This window comes from Microtus pennsylvanicus, chromosome 7 (genome assembly GCF_037038515.1).
Source record: "Microtus pennsylvanicus isolate mMicPen1 chromosome 7, mMicPen1.hap1, whole genome shotgun sequence".
Classification (NCBI taxonomy): domain Eukaryota; kingdom Metazoa; phylum Chordata; class Mammalia; order Rodentia; family Cricetidae; genus Microtus; species Microtus pennsylvanicus.
This window is the reverse complement of record NC_134585.1, coordinates 76,250,530-76,266,017: the sequence shown is the minus strand read 5'-3', so window position 1 is coordinate 76,266,017 and position 15,488 is coordinate 76,250,530.

Here is a 15,488-nt window from a genome sequence, read left to right as displayed (position 1 = left end):
ATAAGGTGAAGAGCTATTGAGAAAGACACTTAACTAAAACCTCAGGCATACACACAAACACAATAAGTAAATAAATACATAGTGTCTGAAAGTACGTGTTATGTTTATATATGTATTTCTAACACGCATGTAAAAAGTTCTGTTATCAGCAAAATTGTCAGAGACGATCCTTTCTTATTAACCATACTTAAAACTTTAAGTACAATGAAACATCAATTATATTTATAATATAAATTTTTAAATTTATTACATGCTTTTATGTGTGTATGTGTCTGCCTGCACGCATCTGTATGAAGGGTCTGCTTGTGCCACTGCCCACCTATGGAAGTCCAAAGACAACTTTCATGAGCCAGTTTTCTCCTTGTACCACGTGGTTTCCATGAATCAAACTCAGGTCATCACGCTCGGCAGCACAGGTCTTTACCTGCTGACAGCCACCCCCTTTTCCTGGATCCTTATGGAGGTTCTCAAAAGTAGAGACACAATCCAATCCATTTCCCTCCTGACAACGATTCACTTCGGAACACAGAGTGATCCCAGAGTCTCTCCAGAAGCAGTGAGCCACGCTGGCTGGAAATCATTCCTGTGCCAACTGCACAGAAAAGACAAGCAAAAGTCCCAGGGGAGAGTCCACCACCTCTCAGGACAGGAAAGGGGAAGGGGTGTGAACACTGGGGCCTTCTGCAGCTCCACAGTCCTTCCGTGTGGATGACCTAGACAACATTCGATCATGTGTCAGAGTTCACACGCTTTCCCAAGAGTCAGTAAGAGGGAGAGGCTAGGCTCAGTCTCTGTGTTAATGATGAGACAGCAATCCAGAGGCAGGCAATGTGTCTACTGCTATGGTCTGCTGGACTGTGGCTAAGCTAAACTTGACCAAGTCTAGATTCTGGGCCTACGTGAGGTGACAGAGTTCAAGATGTCTCGTACATACATTTCGCGGGCGTTAGAGGGTCAGGATGACTAGTGACAGATCCACCCATTCTTCTCAAGAGGCACAGTAACGGAACTGAACCCACCTTCACAGCATCTTACCACCCATTCTTCTCAAGAGGCACAGTAACGGAACTGAACCCACCTTCACAGCATCTTACCTGGGTGACCATTTTCACTTCCTCAGCATCATGTGCGTGAAATGTGTAAAATGGAGAAATGGCAGAACTTGTCTGAGCATTTTTTAAGAAGTAATAGAAAAATAAACATTCAAAGCACTTCCTGGTTCCTGCCAAGTATTATATAACCTATGATTACTGCTTTATTGACAATATAAAAGGTATTTTGCTTGACTTATCTTAAATAAAGGAAGGCTATTAAAAGACAAAAATGTTCTTAAGTGATTACTACATACAATGTTCCACTGAAATCTCGTAGGATGAGGCATGCCCTCTGTAAAAAGGAGACTGAATACTTTCTTTAAAGGGTGAAGGCATGCAGCATTACTGGAGGTGGGCTCTTTGAATTCATCAGGGTTGAGATAATTTTAAATAGATTTTAAATCTTTCTCACTTAGTGAAACAATATTCTTTAATATGTCTGCGTATGAGCCACCCACTTTAGGTGTGCTGATCCAGCCATCCGAGGAACTGATAAACACTTCCTGGTAGAGAAGAGACATGTGGATTGTCTCAAAGGCAGAAGTGTGTGGTGACTGTTCTGATAGAGGATCTTATTCATCTGGGTGCAGGGGACAGGGCAGACACAGCCACTGGGGCAAAATCTTGCTGTCTAGCGGCATGGCAGGGCGTGGCAGGGCAAGGCAGATAGGGGAGAGGCTACATCAACTCCTTAAATGCTTCCTCTGCTTCCTAGTAGGTTTCGAGGACCAAACCTCAGACCTAGAATAAGTGAACCAGCTCCTTGCTGGGTATCAGAAACAAGGCTGTTGTCCATGTAGTCCCTGGCTCCTCTCTTCTGTTTCAGTAAAGTCAGTTTTTCTAACAACAAAGTCCTAAGCTTGAGAACCAGAACCGAGGTTCTGACTAAGGGGAGAGAGGAGACTTTTCTGCCCTGAGGATCCAGAGCCTTCTGAGAATGAGCCAGATTAGACAGGATCTGCTGCCTATGGAGAATCATGAGCTATCCCAGGTTTCCTTGCTTTGGGCTTGGAGGACAGAGCTCTGGTTAATAAGAGCATGCAATTTCCATCCCATCGCCTTTGTTAGCTCTCCTTGGGGTCATGCTGGCTGGATGCTCAGGAGGAACTCCAGGATGCTTGTGCTCCCTAGGATTGCGTTCATAACGTAACCTTGCTCTTTTCCCTCCTGTGTTGAACAATAACCTTGGATTCTCTCCGTGTGTAGCCCACACTTGTCTACAATTCTTGGAACATGGAACCCAGTGGTAGGCTACTGTAGGGGACTCCTGGGCACAGAGAGTGTCTGAGTTAGATTTTATTATTATTATTACTGCTGTGAAGAGACGCCATGACCACAGCAACTCTTACAAAAGGCAAACATTTAATTGGGGTGGCTTGCTTACAGTTTCAAAGGTTCAGTCAATTACATCACGGTAGGGAGCATGGTGGCGTGCAGGCAGACCTGGTGCTGGAGCTGAGAGTACCACATCGACTCAGAGGCAACAGGAAGTTGACTGAGGGTCACACTGAGTGAAGCTTCAGAAAAAGACCTCAAAGCCTGCCCAACAGTGACACACTTCCTCCAACAAGACCCCACCTTCTAATAGTGCCACTCCCTTTGGGGCCATTTTCTTTCAAACCACCACAGCTACCAAGCATTGATCCCAAAGGTGGCGTCTGTTGTGGGATTTCGACCCCTTTAGCCAATCGTTTTGGGGGCTTATGAGCCCTAGGGTGTGGTCTTGTCTGCATACAATGGCTTAAAAGCTGATAGGAGAGCTTGCTCGCTCTCCCTCTCCTGCTCTCTCTTGGCATGGTCAGAGAGCAAGCAGTGACGAGGCCTTGTGGTTGGTGTTCTTCACCCCTTGGCAGAAAACTACAACTCGAAGAGTCTCCAGCACATCAGTACAAAGAGAAGACCTGCCCCCTAGGTTCTGGAAAAGTCTTTCCCTGTACTTTTCTTTCAGCTCTTTTGGGCTGTATCCAAAGCTGCTGGAAAGCCACAGGGGTGAGAGCCTTGCTCAGCCCTGCCCATCAGAATGTCTAGGCCAACGGAAGGCAGAAGAAAAGGCTGTTTGTCCCCTGTGCATCACCCACACTTCCATAGAAACCTGTCTCCAAGACAGATAAACAAAGCACCCCAAACTCTCACTCCCCAGTTTACCAATGGGGTGGGGGGGTGCTATTCAAAACCAACCCGAATCTGACTTCTCTCAGAGCACCTGCCTGACATCTGTCTCCCCGACAGCCTTTTGTTATGTGACTGGCAGACTCAGGCACCAGGAGAAACCACATCGAAAAGTTTGAAAATCTAATTTGTGCGACTATTGTTAGACAATGGTAACTTCCAGCCACTGAATTGGAACCTGTTAATAGGGCTGCATTAAGGAATCACTGTCGCATTTGAAATCCATTTCTAGGGGGAGTGAGAGCCCCGGCAGGGACTTCCTCAGAGGGTCATTGAAGTCACTGCCACCAGAAAACAAAGTGCTCCCCACAACCACCTCAAGGGCCCTGCCTGCTCCCTTTTAAGTATTTAACAGAAGATTATATAAGGTCCAATAATTCAATTAATTAAGAGTGAAATGAAAATGGTGACTTCATATTTCCTTGGTCAGTAAAAACTTCTGGCATTCTCATAACCCCTTTTATTCTCTTTTTGTGAATTCTAATAGAAAAATCCTTTGAAAATGGTATTTTGTTAGCAGGGGATATGCCGGCCACGCCACAGTATCTTCCCACAGATCACTGCTCACGTCATTCAGATGTTGAAAACTTTAAATGAAATCAATACTGGCCTATTCATGTCAACAGCACTGTCCCTGGCAAGGTAAAAATACAGAGAGAAATTGCAACCCAAGCAACTTACCCCACGCTCTTTTCATTACAGGTCGTCAATTAAATTATTTCTATAATATTGTATCCGTCCACGGAACGTCACGCAATATCTATGCACATTGCTTCAGCTACACAGAAGCCCTGAAAAATAAATGAAGGCCAGAGAGAGACCTTAAGAGTAAAGAGGGGAGGCATTTGTAAATAACAACAAGCCACCCAACTGCCCAAATTGTTCCTCAGTGACGCCTTTATCATCCCTTACGAAGTTACAACATCTTCATTCTCATGGCTCCAGCTAACTCCAAGAAGGATGGGTCTGAGAGGTCCCTCCTACCAGTTCACCACGTAGGTGTGAGAGAACCTTGAGAGTCTAAGTTGGTCTCTTATGCACAGACTGTGCTAAGGGGTTCTGCCTTCAGAGAAACTGGTTGTGTCTCTCGCCTGGGATTCAATAGCAGCAGCTGGACCAGGAAGTCCATTCTCAATCAAGTCCTCGGGTCTGCATCGACGACACTCCGGGAGGTTCTGCAGTTCCAATTGCCCCTGGCATTAAGCAGAAGCAGCCAGTGGGCTGTGCCGAGGCCCAGCCTAAATCAGCGGTCCTGCAATGAAGCGACGCGGCAGGAGAATAAACTGATTGAATCAATAATTTCAATCACTGCCTATCCCTTGATAGGAACCAGGGAAGATGGAGTGGGTGGGGGAGGGGAACACCCACAAGCAGAGAGACTGGGGCGAAGCCCAGCCTGAGAGGAAACAAAGACATATCTTGCTAAGGAGATGAGTGTTCAGAAGAAAAATAGTTCAAGTTCACGAAGGGCCCAGAAATTGTCCTCACGGAGAAGTGATGTGCATTCATCTGCCATCTGACAGACACCTCTTCCTTCGGCCACCAGACCTGAGGATGGTGATTCCAACTGGCTGAGAAATGGCTTACAGAGCCTGCTGTTCCTCAGGCCCCTGAGCAGGTGCCCACTGGCTGCAAGCCATGAAGCCCAGGCTGGAAGCACCACCTGACACTTCCTCAGCGTTGTGGTCACGCCTACACACCTGTGTCAAGACACCTGGCTGTCGTTTAAGTTTGTCCCCTTAAATCAAGGAGAGCCGAATCAAACTGTGTTTTGAGTTAGATTCTTCCAGAATAATCTTGGGAGGTTGCATAGACCACCATCATAGCCTGCCCGCCCCCAGCATGGCTGTTCCTAGAGTCTGCTACTTTCTGTAGGGGAATCTAGGCCAAGATGCCAGGAATAGCAGGGGTGGTCTTGCTTCCTAATAGGGGCTGCCTAGTGGATTCTTACCATAAAGGAACCGCGTGAGGCATCATTATTTATGGTCCCACACTGCAGATGTGGGAAGTGAGACCCAGAGGACAATGGCACAGGGTACTGCGCTGGCTCTTGGCACAGTCAGAATGAAATTCTGAGTTTCTTATAGACAACGCATTCTGTCCCTCATCTTCTCTGCTTCTGAATGGAGGGATAGATTCTCTGGCTGGTGGCCTTAGTCTCCAACCACATATCCAGAAGGAGCCTCGGCCGTAGCAAAGAAGCACAGCGCTCTCAGGTTCTTCCTGGATGGGGCCCATCTTCTCTGTCTCATTCTCTCATTTTCTGGATCTCTTTGCGAACCCAATCACCACTCAAGTCACCTCCCAACACTTATGTAGATCTGAAATCAAAGATGACAAACTCTAGCCATAGATTTTGCTGGGCCTCTTCCTCTGTGAAGCTGCCATTGTAGGGATGTGCTATAAGGTCGAGACCAGGAACAGGGCCTGTGATGGTAGAGCCCATTCATCTAGAACACTCTGGAAGCCTGTGCTCTTAATCCAAAATTGGAAGCCAGGATTTCAGGACTTTAGGTCATGTCATCCAAAGGAGACTCAGAATGGAGGCGAGTCTCCATCCATCTACCGTCCTCCCAGTAGATGACAGAAAGTGCCTCAGTTCATATCAAGTTATGGGGTTTATAAATAATAGAAATTAGTCCTCGTAGTTCCAGAGGCATCAAAATTCAAGGTCAAGGCAGCTGTAGCCATGTACTTCCACAGCTGAAGAAAGGGGGTACCTCTTGAGTCTCTTTTATAACCTATGCCTGAGGGCCCCCGTCTCATGACCTAACCACATACCAAAGGACCCACCTTCTGATAGCATCACCTTGAGAGGTTGGGTGTCCATGAGTTCATTTTGGACAAACTTCTAGGTCATAGCAGAAGGCTACTCCAGTCAGTCACAGGACCCAGGACCTAGGGCCTCCTTTGGACATGTTGCAGAGAAGAGTCAGCGACAAAGACCCCTGTGGCTTGAGTGGTGGGAAGTAGCAGCAGACAGGGTGGCGTGGGTCTACAGAGGGAGCAACCCCAGCTTTTCTGAGAGACCTTGGAGCATACAGTGCCCATTTTCAAAGTGGAGTCACTAATACTAAGGCATTGCTTTCCAATCTGATTCATGAAAGGTTTTAAGAGCACCAATGCCCAAGGCCCTGAGCTTGCATCTGGAGACGTGGAGATGAGACATAGTCTTTTACCCCAAGAACCTCAGAACCCTGTGGGAAGACAGACATCCTCAGAAGTGACCATGGCACAAAGAGATGCTGATTAAGGTTAGAAAGACACGCGTTCACAGAAGGCTTTGTAGGCTCATGGGGCAGCTGATCAAACTGTCTACAGAAGAGGTTTACAGAAAGGGAGACCTGAGCTGAGCTTTGAGAGGGAGATGTGAAGGTGCTGCCTGTAACTGCCTTTGACGAGCATCCTGTCAGAATCATCACAGGACCACGAGGAGGGGATTTGCTCCTCTTGACAGACAATGGAGCTAAGGAACAGCACAGGCAGGAACCAAGCCTGTCTACACCCAGAGCCCCAAAGCCTCCCTTCTACAGGCCAAGAGAGAGAGTAAAATGAGGTCAGAGGAAAGAAAGGGAGCCTGTTTGCACAGGCTGGTGTTCTCTGCTGCGGTTTAGGGGGATGCAGGAGATGGGAAATGGGGAGAGCATAGGGCAGTGTTGGGTGGGGCTGTGACTAGGAACTTTGCAGCCCACCACATGGGCCCAGGCCTGGTTCAGGCACTCACAGATCTCAGAACCTTCAGTAGGCTGTGCGACCTTTCTCTGCTTCTGTTTCCTCACCTATAAAAGGGGGATGATAAACGGCACCCCCCCTCATAGACTTGTTACGAGAATTAATGAGCTAAATAAATAGTAATAAATATATACTAGCAGGGAACAGAGTTGGGAGAGCAGTAAATACATTGTGTGTTTGTAATTATCGTCCAGAGCGGCAGAGGTGACTCTCGCTTGGAACGTGTGTTTTGGAGCCCGATGACCTGGTTGAAGCCATGTAGAAGCTGTGTGACCTTGGTCAGTTACATCACATTGATTGCAAACCTCCGTTTCTCCAGCTATAAAACAGGAAGCACAGTGGTCAGCGCACAGGGTCACCATGAACCTCAATGAGACACTGTTTCCAGAGACAGGAAGTCTGGCTCCAGGTATGAAGCGATTCTCTAAATGCTACTCGGCCCTGCTTCTACTCTGTGGGCTAGGCTAAAAAGTTTCTTAGCAATCAGTTGTGCAAAGGGCCTCATGGGAAATTCAATAAAAAGTTCAGCAAAGAACTGTAAATTCTTAATTGTAGGGGATTAATAAGGCTTTATTATGGTAAATTTACCTCACACATGATTTAATAGGTCAAAACTACATTTTGTAATTAAAAACCTAAGAAATCATGCACACTGAGGCTTATAACACACAGATTTAGTCTGAAATAACTAACTCAGGAAGCCATAAAAAGCAAGGCAATGTATATAAATCATAGCTTGGAGGAGACATGGTTTCGAGAGGCAGGCAGGTAGCTCCACTCGGGGTTTATACCCGGTCCCTCGACGTAGCTTCATGTCCTTTACCATCTGAATTGCTCAGCTAGCCTGCATTTATAGACAATAGATTCAGGATGAAAGAGAAACAGGCTTGCCCCCGCTGACCCCCAGTCTTGGTGTCCCGCCTCCTGCAGGACAGTTTCCCAGAGTTCCTTGAGCAAAGCCTTCCACCAAGATGCTAACCTTATAGGTCTTCCTCTGAATGGACAGCTAGGACATTCATTTGTATTAGAGCCAGAGATCATTTCCCCCCTAAATGGAAAAGTTGTAAGAGTGGTAAAGTTTTGGAAGGTTCTCAAGGTAACTGCACATGTTCCCAACAAAAGATGACATTGTGTGATTGATGGTTCTACAGACAGACAGGCAGACAGAAAGACCTGAGGTGCAGACTGATTCCATTGCTTAATATCCTGGTAAGCAAACCCTCTGTGAATTTTATAACCCACATGCAAAAGTTCCTTAGTTTGTAAGATCAAAAAAGGACATTGCTACCTCTTAAAGTCAATGTGAGAATTCTCTAACAGTGCGATGCATGCTTCTTTTGTTTATTGCTTCTTTTGAGGAGGAAAAGGAGTCGGTGAAGGGAGGGCTCATGAGTTTCTGTTCTTCGCACTGGCCTGAGACACAGTGGTATTTTCTATCCTGAAGGAGATATACCTCTCTGAGTTGGGACACAAAGAAAGCAATAATTTTAAAATTCTATAAATTATCTAGTGAGTTTTGATCTTTGGCATAAAGGCTGAACTTTTACATAATATGTATCTGGAATTCTAAGGAAATGCACATTGAAAACGTTCGGTTTGAAGGTATCTGTGGAAAGGAAGCCAAAGCAAAGAGCTTCACTGGGAAGACATGTAACAAGGTGACTTTCTCGTTGCTTTACATCACACATAGAAGCATATTTGTGTGTGTATTTGCACACACACACACACACACACACACACATCTGCTTTGAAACCAGAGAACCCCTAGTTCTTCATTTATACAAAAAGTTGCTCTGTGAAAAAGATAAAATTCCCTCCTGCTGTGACTGCTTGAGGTCAGGGTGACAATGTCTCCCTGAGACTCAGGCTGTCGCCCCTAGGTGTGCAGCTCTGGGACCAGCCCTATCTGGTCTAGAGGGACAAATGAGTGTGCATTTGTCTTACAGGACTTCCAACTGAGTTGTCATGTAGTGTCTTCCCATAGGCCGCTGCTACCCATCCCCCTTCACCACTGTCCCCTGCTGTCTGGTCAGTCCCCGGGCAGACACACTAGAATCAGGTTCTCACCGTGGTCTTCCCCCATTCATGTTCCCTGAGCTGGGACCCTGACTACCCAGGCAAGGGTTACTGTGCCGTTGGCTTCCTTCCTTGTTTCCTTAGACGAGGGGTCTGCATGCTTCATCTTCACCTCAGCCTGGTGGCCTGGCGGTGGGAGTGAGGCAGGAAGGCTAGCTTCCATTAACCATCAGACTTTCCACTTCCATCTCAAATCTTTTTCATCTTTGGAGCATTCTGGGAGTCACTCATGTGAGGCTGATGACAGATTCCAGTCACCGCCTCCGTTGTGAAGTCTGCCCGCCAGGGTTTAATCAAATCAAGTTAATTAATAAGCTGGACAGAGATTAAAACTTGTTCGCAGAGGAGGCAGGAAGCACCAAGCATTCGGAGACCGACCATGGCTTCCTATAGCAGCATCCTTGCTAAATCCTAACCTTGTCCATTTTCCTCACAAAGAACAGGGAAGTGTTTTCAATAAAAAGCCCAGGAAGAGAAGCGCTATCATTGGAACCACCTATGTGATGTGGTCTGTGTGCTTGGCTTGGCATGCAGGCATGACTTCCACAGAGAGGTCTCTTCCAGAGGGGACACACAGTCCTCAGCCCCACAGCACATCCCACCTCATCCTGGCCTTGAACACTCACTCGGGGCCAGTCTGGGATCTGGCCACTCTTTGGCATGGCTGTAATTATGTCGGTCAAGGCCTGTGTTCCTGACAAAGAAAACATTCCTCTTACTCAACCTGAGTAATCCTTAATGAGTCCTTGTATCTTGTGATAAATTTCATAATTATTCAGCCCCTACCACTAACACCGAAATTCATCAGTCAAAGCAAATTAGCCGAGATTCATTAGAATAAGACATCTAGTAGGCACATGTACTTTATTAGCCTCTTACACCAATAGTTTTAATTAGGTACATATTTCACAGTTCTCCAGCTACTCCAGTGAAGGGCCGCCTTTATCTCTTTTATTTACAGTAACAAGCTATCAAACACACACCACCATAATTAAACTTGGATATAAAAAAAAACTTGTTTTATTAATGGCAGCCTATTCTAGCCTTGGATTTCTGAAACCTGCACCAGACAGATAGTTTTATTAATTAAATAAATACTATTCAATTAAACCGAAAAGATGGGGTGATGCGCTCGAGGGGATGGTGAGCTCATTTAGGGGTGAGAGAGTTTCTTCTTCCTTCCTGGTGATTTCCTCTATCTCACCTTCAGCAGGGGAAAAAAAAAACTATCTCTTCATCAGATATTTTAGTGATGAGAAAAGTGATTAAAATCCAGAACATTTTTAAATTATTAATAAGGAATTTAAATGATGTTATAAAAAGGGAAATACGGGAGAAAATGTTACACATTCATGGAATTTTGGCTCATGCATAATAAACAGTTGAAAACACTACTTGTACTACCCAAATGAAAGAAGGCACACCAAACAGGCTTCTGTGCGGGGAAACGGCCACAATAAACGACAAAGGGCGCCATCTGCTGGTTCTCCACTTACACATGAGTTCAGAGCCTCCTGGAGCTGCCAGTTTGTGTTTAAAAAAGAGATGTAAGAACTGTACCTACTGATGCTTGCATCTACTTAGACAAGGGGGGGGGGGGTAAGGAAGACGGTGCTTTTGCTTAATTCTCCGGTCCCATTCAAGGGCTTCAGGCAAGGCAATGCTGGCTGAGGGGAGGTGGCTAGCCTTTCCTGTGCCACTCACTGTGAATTGAACCTTCTTGGAAGAGTATTCACCTGCCCAGAAGGTCTCAACCAGATCCTTAAAAGGCACATGGCATGGGAGCCAACCTGTGTGACTCTCACACCCAAGCAAGGCCTGGATGCTATACAGCACCCGTGGACCCCAAGTTCCTGGTTTGCTGAACCACAGCATGTCATGGTGGCCAGCAGTCCTCAAGTCCTGCTCTGTAAGACCGACATTATTGTCCCTTCTTACGCTGATATTAGTTGTTCATGTCTCTGACGCATGAATATGAAATTCCTCATGCTTAAGGCCCTCTCGGGGGCTGAAGTGAAGTTAATCAAATAATGCTTTAACAGATATGATCTGTGTGGGTTAATTAAACCAGTCAAAAGGACATGTGCACCAGCCTTTGGGTGGCTTCTCTTAAGAATTCGGATCTTACACTGATTATCTTGACATCTGCAAGGGTTTCTGCCCCTAACCCTAGTCAATCTAACTTGTCTTTCTCAGAAATCCAGGATATATGGCATGGATGTCCACCTTTCTAGACTCCACAGTAAAGGGGTCCTCCTTTCTGGACATATTTGGGGTGCAAGATTGGAAAGTTGATCATTTTAAGGATTTCTTTAATATGGTTATATTTCTTGTTTGTTTGTTTATTTGTTTGCTTTGGTTTTTTGAGACAGGTCTCACAATGCACCTCTACCTGTTCTGGAACTCACTATATCAACCAGCCTGGCCTGAAACTCAGGGTGTACCCCCACAACTGGCTCAAGCTCTATTTCTTATAAATACCAAATACGAGATATTTTCTGAATTTGTATTCAAAATTAATTTGTATTTTATATATAATCAGTTATCAGACAACCGGGAATAAAATGCTATTTACAAAGTTGGAGTAAACTTACGTTGCCCGTGCCCTTTCTCTGAGGTAAGCCTCGGAAAGCCTCTTCCGGTGGCACTGTTGTAGGAGGAGCTCGCCCCTGCTGTGGCTACCAGAATTCTCAGTGTGCCTCACGCACTGCGTGGGGGACATGTGTGTGATGAATTTCCTTGCAGTTTGCCTTCTTCAGGACATACCCTGCCTGGGAAAATAGCACGCCCCAGAGCTGAAGGGATGGCCAGTGATGAAAGTGTTTGCAGTAGATACGTGAGGACTGGAGTCCGGGTCCTCAGAAACCCACATGGATGACTGCTGTAATTCTAGCCTCGGGTGTGATGGGGACTCCCCAGAGCATGTTGGCTAGCAAGGCCAGCTGTACCTGTGAACTCTGGGTTTGATGGGGAGGCTCTGCCTCAGTTCCAACAACCACCCAGGGCCTCTACATGCGCTTGCAAATGCATGTATGTACTTGTACACACACATGCACACACATACACACACAAAAAAATGGAAAAAGAGAATTGCAATCCCAGCGAGGAGTCCTAAAATGATCTTCTTGCATGGAAGAAGAAAGGTGAATAAAGGCTTCCCAGGACTGGAGGAAAGAAAGCTATTGTCTAATGCATATGCAGCCTCCACTAGAGACAATGGGAATGTTCTGGAGACTTAGCTGCAAACAGAGCACAATAACGAGGATGTACTTAAATGCCAATAAACTGTAATACACTTGCGAAGCGTTGAGAGCAAATATTATAATCTACATACCTTATCCCCATTTATAAAAGGTGCCACAATTCCCCCCCCCCACACACACACACACTTTGGAGCTGAAGTCTGAGCCACTGCATATGCTATGTAGAGTCCTTTCAAAGCAGTCTGCTGTCTCTCCAACTTTGGTCACCCTCCTCACGGGTATCAGTTACTTCCTTCATTTGCTGCAACAAGATGTCCTGACAAAAAAGCAGCTTACAGGAGAAAGGGCCTGTGTAGAAGGGTACACACTCTGTCCTGCAGGGAAGGAAGATGTGGTGACCGGAAGATAAGGCACTTGGTCATATTAAATCCAGAATCAAGATCAGAGAACAATGAAAGCTGGTACTCAGGTAGTTTTCTTCTTTCTGTAGTCTGGAGCTCTAACCCATGGACTGGTAGCACCCTTGTTTAGAAAGGTACCTGCCTCATTCACCCTCATAGACGGGCCCAGAGATTAGTCTCCAATATGTATATATACTGTCAAATTGGCAATCAATATAAACCATTGCATTTCGTCATCCTAAAAGGCTACCTCAAGAAAAATAGAAATCTTTTTGCCATCTTGTGTGGTAGCTGCTAGCTATATGTGGCCACTGACACTTGAAATGTAGTCAGTGTGACTAAGAGACAGAATTTTAAACTTTAATTGAGTTAAATTTAAACAGCCGTGTATTTTCGTTAACTATTCCAATCGGATAACACAGAATTTCAAGTTAATTCACAGCCCTGTGTCTTTGTTAAGTTTCCTCCATCTTTGATGCATCCCTGACCCTAAATACAAACCATCAACTAAACATCAATGTCACTGTGGAGATGAGGAGAGTTGTATTTCTGATAATCAGTTTAAGAGTAACTTTCCCAATCTGGTTTTCTTTCAAGAATTCATTTCTCATTCCTTCAATTCTGTGCTGAGCACTGCATATGTGAAAAGAAGCCATGTTCTTGCTGAAGGACTCACAATCATGCTTTCTTTCAGAAACCCTAAATACACCTATTTTACACACAAGCCAGGTCCTGAATTCTTTTTCCTATAAAGACACAATTAATATTAGATTAGGGCCACTCTAATGGCTCATTTCATCTTAATTGCCTCCTTAAAGACCCTACCTCCAAATATAGACACAGTCTAAACTCTGGAGAGCAGGACGTCAGCATAGGAGTTTTGACAAGGACACAATTCAGTCTGTAAGGCCATGTTGCTTTAAGGACAAACACAGTTCAGCCTTGCTGGAAGTCTGTGGAGAGCCCGTGTGTACAAGCTTAAAGCCAGGCCAGGGGGCACAAGCACACCTCGCTCACAGACTCATTCCTGCAAGGATGGCTTCTCTGCTTCAAAAGCACAGAAGACTTCCCAGTAGAAGACAGAAAGCAGAGCGCTGTGCAGCAACGGGGAGGAGGCTCACAACTCCATCAGCAGGCTCTGCGGTGACGGGCGAAACCTGCCTTTCTTTGTAACAATAATACTAATACTAATAATAGCCTTTGTGGGAAGTCCTTCTGTGTATATATATATACATACATACATATATATTGCTTTTATTGGTTAATGAATAAAAACGCTGCTTGGGCCTATGACAGGGCAGAATAGAACAAGGCAGGGATTCCAAGCAGATATAAAAGAAAAAAGAAGGCAGAATCAGAGAGGCGCCATGTAGCTGTGGAAGGAGAAAGACTTTACCTGGTAAGCCACAGCCTTGTGGCAATACACAAAATAATAAAAATGGGTTAATTTAAGATGTAAGAGTTAGTTAATAAAAAGTCTAAGCTAATAGGCCAAGCCGTGTTTTAATGAATAGTTTCTGTGTGATTATTTCGGGTCTGGGCAGCTGGGAAACAAATGAGGAAGTTTGTTCCGCCTACAAGTCTTAATCAAAGTAAGTCAGAGAACCAAAAGCTGGGAAGAAAAACATACTACTAACCATAACTTCATCTTTATTAATTTAAAAATAACAACATAATAAAAAGCCAATTCTCTGAATGAGCTTCAAGATGAGTACATTTTCTCTCTCTCCCACTGACTACTTGTTTATTGTTTCCACTTTTTCTTTTCTTACATTTTTTAACTGCTACTATTTTTAAATTTTTATTTATTACTAGTATTTTTTTTAAAACAAAACAAGGCAAGTGCCAAAGATATGGCTCAGACAGTAGAACGCTCACCACACAAGCATGAGGACTTGAGATTGTATCTCCAATACCCACACAAGGCATGGCAGTGTGCACCTCTAATCCCAATGCTGGGGAAGCAGAGACAGGCAGATTCCTGGACCTCGCTTGGTCAGCCAGCTGAGCCAGAGTGGTGGGCCCAAGTTCAATGAAAGAATCCCTCTATGAAAAAAGGTAGAACGATTGAAGAAAATACCAACATGGACATCTGGCCTCTGCTCCTCTGCACACACACACACAAGAATAGACATATTCTACATGCACTGTGTTAATTAAGACCAAGTTCTAGAAATAGTAGAAACTCCGAAAGTGTGAGACGTGAACAAGATAGAAATTCCTTCCTACCCAAGTAGCATGCTGTCTCGTTATCCAGGGCTTCTATGGTAGTACATAAAATCAGGGTCCCAAGCTGTTCTCTTAGTCCACCACCATGGCTGCTACTCCCGAGGCTACCTGCTGGCCCAGAGGTGACTACTCCATCTCTGGCCTCTTGCTGTGTGGCAGCAAGCACATAAAAGGAAGTTGCTCAGACGGCTCTTGTCTGCATCCTAATGGCGAGATCTCAATTGTATGGACAGATCTAGCTACTCTTCACATGAGCCTCGAAGAGGGTTACCTCTATGGAAGAGATGAGCAGCATACTAGACTATAACACAATGTAAAACACAGGTGAACCCACGAGATATAAATAAGCAACTGAACGAGTGGAAAAACTGGAGAGAATAGAGTTCTCCCATCATCTTCTAATAATTGGCATTGCTACTCCATCCTTAAGGAGACAGACACAATTCCTCACTCTATAGATATGGCTTACACACAGCGACTTTCTTCCAAGGAGAACAGCATAGAAAAGAATAACTTCACAGTGGAGCATTCTAGCAAATCTACCTCAAGCCAGGAAATGAAGGTAAAAGCTCAGCCCTGGCTAA